Below are 10962 nucleotides of genomic sequence, written 5' to 3'. Positions count from 1 at the left end.
CACAAGAATAGAAAGAAGACTAAAAAGGAAACACCCAGCTGATCTCATAAAGGATATAAACTAAAAAACGCGAAGATGGCACCCCGCTGGGGGTAACCATCCACATGCTATTCAATCATATGTTATAACATTTTACCTAATGTCCCACTGGACAAATTGTAAAATTAAAAATAAACAATTTAAAAAAAAAAAAAAAAAAACTTTCCTCGGAGACAACTTAAGAGCAGTTGAGCACTCTAGTTCATTCCATTTTACATACCGAACGTAGTGCAGCCACTTTCAGCGTCGAGACAAACACAGCTGCTGGCAAAATGCAATTTTACACCCGATTTTAAAGAATACTATCTGTAATTTCGTTCCCGTCTTAGATACTTCGAGGTTTAAGCGCTCTGTTCACTCCATTTTACACGCCGAACGTAGTGCACGCCACTTTTAATGTCCAGACAAGCCCAACAGCACACAAAATGCAATCGTACGTCGTGTTTGATGTAAACTAAGTGTAACTTCCTTACCGTTGGCTGTATTTCGCCGAATTTTATACGCCGAATGTAGTGCACGCCACATTTAATGTCGAGACGATCCCAGCAGTTCGCAAAATGCAATCGTACGTAGATTTTGACGAATACTATCTCTAATTTCGTTCCCGTTGGAGATATTTCGAGGTTTAAGCGATCTTTTCATTCCATTTTACATATCAAACGTAGTGTACGCCACTTTTAATTTCCAGACATGCACAGCAGCATACAAAATGCAGTCATCTACTCGATTTTGACGAAAACTAAGCGCATAGAGCGTTTAAACTTCGAAATACCTACAACGGGAACGAAATTGCACATAGTTTTGCTTGTTGGGTTTGCTTGTCTGAACATTGAAAGTGGCGTGCACTACGTTCGGTGTGTAAAATGGAATGAAAAGAGCGCTAAAACGTCGAAATATCTCAAACGGGAACAAAATTACACTTAGTTTTCGTCCAAAGTGACGTACGATTGCATTTTGCGAGCTGCTGCGCTTGTCTCGACGTTAAAAGTGGCGTGCACTACGTTCAACATGTAGAATGGAGTGAGAGGAGTGCTAAAACGTCGAAACATCTCAAACAGGACCGAAATAACGTCAAAGTGGAGTAAAAAATTGCATTTTGCCAGCTGCTGGTCTTGTCTCGACGTTAAAAATGGCGTGCACTACGTTTGGCGTGTAAAATGGAGTGAAAGAAGCATTTAAACGTGGATATATCTCCAACGTTAACGAAATTACACCTAATTTTCGTCCAAATCGAGTAAATGACTGCACTTTGTGACTTACTGGGCTTGTCTCGACGTTGAAAGTGGCATGCACTACATTCGGTGTGTAAAATGCAGTTGAAAGGGCGCTTAGGCGTCTAAATACTGTTACGTATAGACTTTTTTATTTTCAATTTGATTCTCGTTAATTTAATCGACAAGGAAAATGAACGATAGTAGTTGAAATATAAATTTATACTTCCGATTAATACGGTAGTTGCTGCCACCAGAAATAGTCTAAGGACTATTTCGACGATATATTTTTATTTATTTATTTATTTATTTTTTATTTATGTATGTATGCATATATTCTTTCTTTCTCCCCTTTTATTATCTTTTATTATTATTTTTCCTTTTACTATTCTTTATTTTTCTTTTATTTTTTATTTCCCCTTTGATATTCTATATATACTTATTACTAATAATGAAGGAGGTGGATATATTATACGTGCTTTTATAACTTACGATTACAAGTTAACTAACTTGGCGACTCTTCGTGACGACTCGAATGAAATCTCAAGATTAAGCGACGCCCTTTATAGCGCACGTATCGCCTCGAGTATTTCGCCTTGCTGCACTTAGCTTCGCACTCTTCGTGACAACTCGAATGAAATCTCAAGACTAAGCGACGCCCTTTGTGGCCCACGTATCGCCTCGAGTGTTTCAAAATCGTTGCACTTGCAAATTAATCCGAGGGGTTGTGTCTTAGTAGTTTATCAACTTGAAAATTCATAGGTAGCATTAACTAGCGTTTAATGCGATTGGCAAATATATTTCACGTTTCGGCTAACCTGCTATGGGCAGGAATACTAGCACGGGACAGGATTAAAGTCGTTCGGAATAAATAATTGGTATTTCCGCACGGATTTATTTCGTGCGGCTGGGTTGGGATGGTATCGATAGATTATAATTTTATTCAAATTTTACTCGATTATAACTGTTATAGTGTCGATTATAAATGTTGTAACATATAAATATGCATATGTAAATATAGTGAATACTCGGATCGCTATTCGGATAAATTTTACAAGTGTTGGTGGGACAAGGTTTGTTAGGTTAATTTTGTTATTGATAGAATCTATCTCTATTAGTAGTATCTCTGAATTCGTTTAGCGCAGATACAGTGTGCATTTAGTTGATGTATTTTCTGTGTGATATGAATTATTTTATTTAATTTTGTTACGCCTGGTCTCGTCTCTTTTAATTTCAGCAGAGTTCAATCGTTAAACTAATGTGCAGCTTGCTTTTTATTAAGGAGACTATTGTCTCTATGATTCCTTCTTGCTTACAGTATTTAATACGATCAAAATGAACTTAATGTTCTTCTCAGTGTGAGACCTGTGCGGTTTCGCAAGCCTTGCCCAAAGATGAGCTATATATTATCAGTGGAAGAGGAGCGCGAAGATCCATAAATGTTTTCAAAATTTCAAAGCACCGTTGTCACAGATTAACACAGCGAATAATTATTTTAATTTGGTAAATAGAAATTCGGAAATGATTGTTTTATTCTATGCAATTGATAGAGTCGTAAGCAAGAACGAATATATCTATTGGCGACGGTGTTCTCTGTGGACAACAAGCGTGGCTTCGTAGGTCTCGCCCAAAGATGAGCTATATGCTAACAGTGGAAAGAGAAACACGAAAACCATAGGTGTTTTCTGTGATTAAAAACACCGTAATCACTACTTGATACAGCGAACGGTTATTGTGAATTCAATATGTTTTAAATAAAATCCACGTAAATTGTATTCTTGATATTTTTATTTGTCAACTATAACTGCCGACGGATATCTTTGTTCAGATACTAAACATTGCACGACTGCGAAGTTAAAAGAGAAGAGAATATAGAGATTTAAAATTTTACCTCAGATATATGCGGAGTCGATTATGTTCTATTATACAATTCGGTGGTTAATCGAACTTTGACACTTATTTCATTGAACAATCTTCGGTGTTAACACTCACAAATTTCGTTTGACGCAATTATTCTAGAGACAATCGACTTTGATCGAGACAATTATTTAAACTGACAGAACAACGATGTAAACATTTTGATTGACAAGATGGTAACTCGCTTGTTAATACTTATAAAACTTTTACTAACTTGTTTTTGATCGAGACAATTATTTACGAGACAACTTGACGGGGTGACGGTATAAACTCTTTGTTTCTCGAATGATAATTGTAATTAACACTTACAATTTTGATTGAAACAATTATTTGAGAGACTGACAGAGTGACGGTATAAACACTTCGAATAACATAATGGTAACTAAAAATACAAGAAGCAAGAAAACTTTTTACTTGTAATTAACGCTTATAAATTTTGATTGTAAAAGTTATTTGAAAATCAAACTGGCAGAGTGACGGTATGAACACTTCGAATAATATAATGGTAACTAAAACACAAGAAAAACAAATTTTTTACTTGTAATTAATACTTACAAATTTTGATTGAAACAATTATTTGAAAATCAAACTGACAGAATGACGGTATGAACACTTCGAATAATCAACTGGTAACTAAGAAAACCAAGAAACCAGAAAACTCTTTACTTGTAATTAACACTTACAAATTTTGATTGGAACAATTATTTGAAAATCAAACTGACAGAGTGACGATGTAAACACTTCGAATAATCAACTGTAACTGAAAAACAAGACAATTTTTCTATGTCTCTAGGCTTATTTACAACTAAATCCCCCACGGGGCGATAGTCACATGACAGTTGGCTCCTGTGCAGTTTTGGGGTTCTCGCCAGCGTACGTGAGAGAACGTGGATTTTGGTGATCGCTGATGTCTTGATTTCTCATATTCCTTTCTTGGTGCTGATTGGAACATTTAAAGTACGTGATAAAATGTGGATATTGTTCTGGTTTCGTCTGTTGCTGAAATTGCGTCTGCGTTGCGTCTGGAACCTTTCCTGCTGATGCCTGTGGGAACGTTTAAGGCACGTGGCAGCGTGTCCTTGTTGGAGATGCGCCTGGGGACCTTGTGGAACTTTCCGTGCTGATGCCGGTAGTAGCGTTTAAGCCACGTGTATTGTTAGCAAGGGTGCCTCTGGAACCTTCCTTGTAAGTTTTAGTGGAGGTGGTAATGGGACTTCTATTGTTCTGTGGAGCTGCTGCACGTGTAGCACGTGTTGTTTCGTGTGTCTTCCATAAGGTATTTTGTTTAATAGTAAGTTTAGATATATGTATTTTCCATAAAAATGATGTGAAGTGATGCGTGGCTTCTATAGGTTTGATCATCTATTTATTTATTAGTTTACGTTATTTGGGTTTTGATCAGTCGTTAGACTTGGTATCCGTATTTTATTTGATCAGTTTATTTTAATACATTGTGCTTGTGATGTGGTTGTCATTGTGGTTATGATGATTTAGCTCAGTATTTTGATCTAGTGAGGTTTACCTTTGAGGTTATCTCCCTGTATTCGTAACAGCGTGTTCGTTTGGTTGGGTTGTTTCTTGTTCATTCATATTGATTGGATCTTGACTAGTTCTATATGAATGTTTTGTTTTTATTTCAGGTGTGCAAGTGTTCGTGATGGAGGCTCTTGTGTCTTCTAATCCAGTCGTGGAAGTGTGTAAAACTTATTCTTTGTATTTGCCCCTTTTATTTCATTCCCTAGTCGATATTCATCCTGTACTCATTATTTCTTGTGTTTTCCGGTGTGAGAGGAAGAAGAAGAAGAGGAGGAAAAGGAAGAATCAGAAGCATAAACCACGCAAGAGAAATCCAAATCATTTGCGAAGGAGAGAGAGATGAGATTACTGAGGGAACTATCCGCTACTCAAGCTGGTATAATAGCCTCGTCGTCGGTGTCTCATTCTGGTAGTTCCCAGTTGTTGATTTAATTTTGTCTGATGAGGATACTGTTGAGTTACCACCCAGTTCTCCTTCGATCGAAGTCCTAGACACCAATGGTTGTGCAAAGATACTTTGTGACTTTGATTTTATTTAATAATAGTATCCTAGTCGTATATATGTATATATGTCAATAATTTTAGGTATATAAGCATAAGATTACAGTAAGTGTATGTTTCATATTCCGTAGTGTAGATTTTATATGTATTTTGTTGATATTGTAGATCGAATAAATTATTCTTAGTATTTATTTTATTTATTTCTAAGTTTGTTCGGTATTTTAGTGGTTCCTTATGGTATTTCATCCATTTGATCATCTTTATGTAATAGTTTACATTTTCTTTTGATTCATAGTAGGTTCTAATGCGTGTTTTGTGCGTGGTAATGTGTGTTTTGGCGGTTATGTTCGATATTGTAAATCGAATAAATTATCCTTAGCATTGGTTTTTATTTATTTTATCTTATTTAAGTTTCCTCGATATTTTAGTTTGTTGGGATTTTTATGTTTTCCTCTGTGAGTGCAGGTTATGTTGGTTATGGACGTGGAAGTACCTGCACTTGTCCAACCTGTACAAGTATGTATTATTTTATTTATTTTAACTTTGTCCTCTTTCCTATGGTCTTTCGTCTGTTTGTCTGCTTGGTTTTGTATGTATTGTTTTAGCGCAAGAGGAGGAGAGATTCCAAAAATGTGTGGATGGCTTGTGAAGTCGATACAGATGACTGTGCGAAGCCTCACTTCCCTGAGGAGACTTCTGCCGGAGTCCTGGATGCTCTCCTGTGTCACTGCTCTTCTGGTCAGAGCAATCTTCTCTGATGTATGCTCCCAGTATATGGGGAGGCTTCGTGAAATGTGTCTTGACGTTCTGTGTGTTTATGTTGTTTGACAATAGTGTCGTGCTTAGGTTATTTGATGATGTAATTTTATAACTTTACAGATACATTTTGCTCATTTGGTTAATATTTCCATCTGATTGTTGCCTCCGGTGTTTGGTTTGATTTATTATTTTCCGGTGTAGGTTTTGGTGATTATGATTTTAAGTGATGAATACGGAGGTGTCTTCGTCAAAGGTTCCTTATGCAGACTGTCCCAGTGCGTACTTTGTTTTGTTTTATTATTTTTAATTTGTCTTGCGTTATTCATCTTTTGTTTACTACATGTGTTGTTTCAGCGCAAGACGGGTTCCAAAATGTGTGAATGGTCCCAGAAGGCGTAGTCAACATGTGAAGTATCGTGGGCAAGAACGAAGAATCGTGTAACATTTGTGTTGATTATGTTCGATGCTGATATATATATATATATATATATATATTATTTTGTTGGTTGATCCTTCAGTCAGTTTAGTTGAATATTCTGTAATGTAATATTCGCAAGGTAGTTTCGTATATTTATTTCATTGTGTTTATTTGATTATTAGTTGTTCGATTTGATAATATATATATTTTTATATTTATTAGATTATTGCTTGTTTGGTTTAAAAATATAAAACATATATATATATATATATTTTACAATATATTTTTCATATATAGTTTCTTTAAATTTACTAACTAACTAGTTTTAATAATGTAGAATTGTATATTTTAATTGTTGTTTGTTTTTTTTTATTCTTTTCTAAATTATTAATTGTTCGATGATGTTTAACAATATAATTTTCATGTGATATTCCTCAAATTGGTTTTAATAATTTTATTTCTTCTAGATTTAATACATATATATATATATATGTATGTGTTTCACAATGTAACTTCGTACAAGGTTCTTTAGATTTTAGAGCGATAGTTAATCTCAATAATATCATTTCGAGTACTGTATTTTCATATTTATTGAATTATTGATTGTTTAGGTTAATAATATAAAGTGCACATGCATATATATATATATATATATATATATATATATGTCGGAGATGTAGAGACATGGAGCATTTCTTTTGGAATACTTTGGCTCGAGGTGACGTAACTGGTCACTGAACGTAGCCACGGTCACGGGATGAACGTTTAACTTGGCAGAAGAAGTTCCGATATTGAGGGACACGCTGTATTAACGGACAAGTCCCGGCCAGGAGCAATGTCGGCTCTATACAGGACGGCCTAGCAACGGCGCCTGGAATTTTGTTGATATTTCTAATCAATATGTAATTGACAAATGAGATCCAGGCAGTCTTTTATTGAGATCTCCTTGGAGAGTTTACGGATATCGGGAAGTCAGTCTAGAAGATACCAAGAGATAGAGCTAACGTAATTCGCGATACAGATAATATACAAACTATTGTACAAAGAGTTTCCCGTTGACCGTGGATTCGTTTGAACCCAAGAATATTGTTAAAAGCGTTCGTTAAACTAATTTGTTGTTAAGTCTTGTAAAAGTTATATCTGTTCGTGTTAAACAATTTAAGTGTAATATAATTTAGTTAAGTTAAACAATGGAAAATCCAAGTGAAGAATTAATACGCGCCCACAATTCAGAAGATGATTCAACACAAAATTCCAACAGTAATTCGACATATATATATATATGTATATATATTTTACAATATAGTTATATACATTTTCTTTGAGTCTGTTTAAATGTTAATTAGTATTAAGAGTGTGTATATATATATATATATATATATATATATATATATATATATATATATATATGTCGGAGATGAAAGAACACCGGAGCCCTCCTTTGGAACTTTGGGAAGGTCTCGTAATGTTGTAATCTAGATTCTATAGCCGTAATTAAACAATTGTCATTCAACCCGATTGTACTTATTTGAGATTCGTGACAGTGAGCTTGGGCTCGAGGCGACAACCAGTCGCCAACGTAGCCGCGGTCAAGGGATGAACGTTTGTTTAACAAAGGTATAGAGTAACATAGCTCTCCTTAGAAGAAATAGTTGCAGCGATACTTGACAATAGACATTTCAAGGGTCTCTGTCCCGTGGCTCGCCACACGCAGACCCTGTCCTCCGGGTAAGATGGTTGCCAGATGTCGATGCGTCTCCGCAGTGCATGTTCAGCTAGCCTGAGGACCCGTTATAAATCTTAAGATTTAGTTAACTAAAGTCCTTCAAATGGACAAACAGTNCTAGCAACTTTTCCTCAAGGGCGGCTAGCGTCCTTTTCTAACCACCGACATGGAAATTGACCAATTAACAGCAACGTCAATTTCCCTCACTTTCCGAACGGAGGCTTTCTCCACGAATCCGATGATCTCGTGCCCTTGGGCACACCCCGTCATAGTTTTCCTCGGTGGCATCATCGCAACGAAAATTCATTCCTGCTTGCGACTTTATTAACGAAAAGGAATAACGCCTTCGCGATCTGTTAACCAAGGGTCGAACTTAGATTCTGTGAGAGCATACATCTACTATCTCGTTGACCGCGAATTCGTTATCGAACCTAGGATCATTGTCATTAGCGTCTCGAGTATCTGATTACCACGGTTACTTGTCGATATCTGTAACAATCATACTTGCTCTAGTCAATATCTTCTCTATTGTATAACGACAACGTTTAATCACAACGAAGGTTTCTTTCACGCCTTTAACCCCAGCTCTAATCATAACGCTTCTCCGACATATATATACATATGTATTTGTATGTGTACGTATCTTCTGTTCGTGTACAGTTTTATGTCTATTGGATTGTTATAACGTAATGTATTTGTATTTGGTAATTGTTAATGTATATTCTTGTTCCGTTCCTTCCTCGAGTAGTTTAATTTATTCGAATCGCGAGTTGCTTGGATTAGTTTAAAGTCACTAATTGATATTGATTACAATATATCCTTAGTTATTATTAATGATGATGTTAGATTAACTTATTCAGATCGTGAGTTGTTCTTAATTGATCGGGTTACCATTTGGATTATCAATTCGTACATAATCATAGTTTGTTAATTAATTTATTTAAATCGTGAGTTGTTCTTGATTAATTGCATTTCGAATCGTAAGTTGAATTGTCGAGTCATAAATTATTTTTAGTGTAGTATCCAATCATAGTTTATTAATTAGTTTTTTCAAATCGCGGGTTGCTCTTGATTGATAGAATTTTAAATCGTAGTTTGAATTGTCAAATCTTAGATTATTTTGATCGTATATTATGTTATTACGGTATAATATCAAGACGTGATTTATTAATTAGTTTGCGAGTCGTTTTTAATTTATTGGTTCTTCAGATTATAATTTATTCTTAATCGAGTTATCAAATCATAGTTTATTCTTGATTAGTTTAATCGGTTCGCGGCTCGCTCGGTTTATTAGTTAGCACAGGTTATGTTGTCTTTAGTAATTTACTAGTGCGTATTTCTATTATTTCGTTTTATTTCTTTATTATTACGTTGCATACATTCGCTCTTTATTTTGATCGGTTCGCGGTTCGATCGGTTCATTCATCAATATTATTTAATGGCCCAAGTATAGTTTGCTTTTAGTTTATTAATTGATTTTATTCAATGTATCTTCGCGTTTCTTATATATGTATGAATATCCCAATTTGTTATTCTACTAGTCGCCCTTATGTAATAGTATCACGTGCGTCTACATTTAATTAATCTTTTATTAGTGTTTTATTTTATTTTATTTTATTTTTATTTTATATTCTTTTTAGTTTATTGTGTGTTCGAATCACCGCTCACGTTATTTGCATATTGTAGTTTTCGTTACGGCACGTGCGGAGTGCGGGACGTGACATTTGACGAATATTATCTATAATTTCACTCCCGTTGGAGATTTTTCGACGTTTAAGCGCTCTTTTCACTCCATTTTACACGTCGAACGTCGTGCACGCCACTTTCAACGTCGAAACAAGTACAGTAGCTCGCAAAATGCACCCTTTATCTCGATTTTGGCGAATACTATCTGTAATTTCATCTCCTTTGGAGATATTTCGACGTTTAAGCGTTTTTTCCAGTCCATTTTACACACCGAACGTAGTACACGGCATTTTCAACGTAGAAACAAGCCCAGCAGATCTCAAAATGCAAAATTTCCTCGATTTTGACGAATATTATCTATAATTTCAATCCCGTTAGAGATTTTTCGACGTTTAAGCGCTCTGTCCGCTCCATTTTACACGCCGAACTTAGTGCACACCACTTTCGGCGTCGAAGTAAGCGAAGCTGCTCGCAAAATGCATTCTTTTACTCGATTTTGACGAAAACTATGTGTTATTTCGGTGCTGTTTGTGATATTTCGACTTTTTAGCGCTCCTTTCAGTCCATTTTACACACCGAATGTTGTATACGCCACTTTTAACGCCGAGACAATACCTGTGTTACGTATTAACTTATATATTTTCAATTATCTTTTTCGTTTGTTTGATCGAAAAGGAAAAGGAATTGTAGTAGTTGAAATATAAACTTAAACTTCCGATTAATACGGTAGTTGCTGCCGCCAGAAATAGTCTAAGGACTATTTCGAAAAATCATTTTCTTACCTTTTTCTTTGTATCTTCGCACGTTCGCGTGGAAACGCGATCTCGTAGAAGCGCACCAACGAGAGTCGTAAATTCCCGTTACGATAGACTAATTGACGCCACGAATCGTACGATCCCTTATTTCTTGTGGGATAATAAGGGTGATTAATTGAAATAACGCTGCGACTAACAGGTTACTATATATTTAATCGATCCAACAACTTCGGTGTTATACACTAGTGAATGTTTGACTGTACAACGACGAGTTAGTACGACCTAAGATTGTTTGTGTGTCGTTTCGTATGATGATGTCGACAGACTCTATTCGCAGGAGATCGACCGAACACTTATTGACGACTTGAAGACTTGATCGAGAGTGGGTGATGACTTGATCGAGAGTGGGTGATG

General features: G+C 35.6%; 1 long non-coding RNA gene across 4 annotated transcripts; it reads left to right on the top strand.

Moving 5' to 3' along the window:
* The first annotated feature begins 3764 nt into the window (after positions 1–3764).
* LOC122571563 lies at positions 3765–6471 on the top strand. Of its 4 annotated transcripts, XR_006318111.1 has the most exons (5): positions 3765–4458; positions 4808–4860; positions 4959–5112; positions 5670–6238; positions 6318–6471. It is a non-coding gene; the product is annotated as an uncharacterized LOC122571563 (long non-coding RNA). The 4 variants fall into 4 exon arrangements; XR_006318112.1 differs by lacking the exons at positions 5670–6238; positions 6318–6471 and having other exon boundaries at positions 3766–4352; positions 4959–5661; XR_006318109.1 differs by lacking the exons at positions 5670–6238; positions 6318–6471 and having other exon boundaries at positions 3777–4458; positions 4959–5661.
* Positions 6472–10962: the final 4491 nt, after the last annotated feature.

The sequence above is a fragment of the Bombus pyrosoma genome, linkage group LG10 (genome assembly GCF_014825855.1).
Source record: "Bombus pyrosoma isolate SC7728 linkage group LG10, ASM1482585v1, whole genome shotgun sequence".
In the NCBI taxonomy this organism is placed as follows: domain Eukaryota; kingdom Metazoa; phylum Arthropoda; class Insecta; order Hymenoptera; family Apidae; genus Bombus; species Bombus pyrosoma.
Note: the sequence above shows the minus strand (reverse complement) of the source record. Positions and strands in the feature narration are given on the sequence as shown.